Genomic DNA, 1,450 nt, shown 5'->3' on the forward strand with positions numbered 1-1,450 from the left:
CTCTGAAGGATTTCAGTAGGTAGAGATAGGGGACAGGAAAGCAGTCATACATAAAAATAAACAGCGAAGACACAGGGGTGGAAGTGTCTGGGGGCACGTTCCGGGACTAAACAGTCCAGTTTGGCTGAAGTGTAGCTGTGAATAGAGAAACAAGGCAGAATACTCTGGCAAGGCAGGCTGAGGTTAACCTGCGGAAAACATCTCAAGGCTGTGGGCTGAGACTGCACTTAATTCAATAGGCAATAAGAAGTTATTTCAGGCCCCCTCTCCACAATCTCAGACCAGAAACGCAGGGGCATTCTCATAGATTTGGGTTGGCACTTTAGGGATACAGCAGCCACACTATGCTTGTGGCCAGGCTGTGCAGTGGGGCAAATTCAAGCGGGTGTCTGGATTATCTTGGCTTCTTTAAAAACATACAAGGCATACCTTGTCCCTCCCGAGGAGCACTGACCCATGCCGAAGGGGTATACCCTGCAGACTGGTTGTGTCCCTGGAATCATTTTTGAGCATCACCTTGACCTGCCCGTACCTCATCTTTCACCACATTGTCTCCTTACGTGGTCTTAAAATCGAGTCTTGTTTTGCTTTCGCAGTTCCCCTTGCTCCGGGTGCACTCAGCACACGCAGTGCTTGTGGGAGTAACAGTGAGGAGCTGGAAAGGAAGAGGAGCTTCAAAGAGCGTTCCTAAGGCCGCACCAATTTATAAGAAAGCCTGTGTGCTGGAGCTGATGGCCGAAGAGAGAACCTATACAAAGGTGGGGAAAGTGTTCTGGCTAAAATAGAAGTAGTCCCTGGGTTCAAATATAAAGAGCAGAACATGCATTTCCTTTGTCTTCTTATGTGACCACAACCAGCATTATGTTGGGTGGCTTGATCGGAGGCGGAACCGCAGCTACCATGCACTTGAGCACTGCTCCTGCTGTACGCCGGGTGCTATAAAATATGCCTACTGTATGCCTGCCGTACGCTGGGTGCTACTGTATACTCTATGCCTGCTGCACGCCGGGTGCTATAAAATATGTTATCTCATTTAATCCAGAGCCAGCTTTGAGAGGTAGATGATATGCTTTTGCATTTTAGTGGTGAAGAAACTAAGGCTCATAAGGTAAAGAAATTTGCTTAAGGTCACACACATTGGTAAGTGGAAGAGCCAGCATTCAAACCCAGAGCCTGCTAGTATAAAGGTCTATTTTCTTTGTATTCATCTACAAGGCCAGACAGAAAAGGAAGAAGCCTAACTATGAGCTGGAAACAAGACAAAATCAGATGCAAGAAATGCAGGCTGGTCACAGTTGGGTCTGGACAGGCGCCGGGTACACAGTCCAGGGACAGGTGCGGCTGTTTAAAAGGTCTCTAAGATCCTACTTTTTGAGCAGTGACCTGAATGGTCTTCAACTGAAATTCCTTTGGCACCTTCTTGGGACCCTGCCCCCCACCCCCAGTCCCT

This window comes from Phoca vitulina, unplaced genomic scaffold (assembly GCF_004348235.1).
Source record: "Phoca vitulina isolate PV1807 unplaced genomic scaffold, GSC_HSeal_1.0 scaffold39, whole genome shotgun sequence".
Taxonomy (NCBI): domain Eukaryota; kingdom Metazoa; phylum Chordata; class Mammalia; order Carnivora; family Phocidae; genus Phoca; species Phoca vitulina.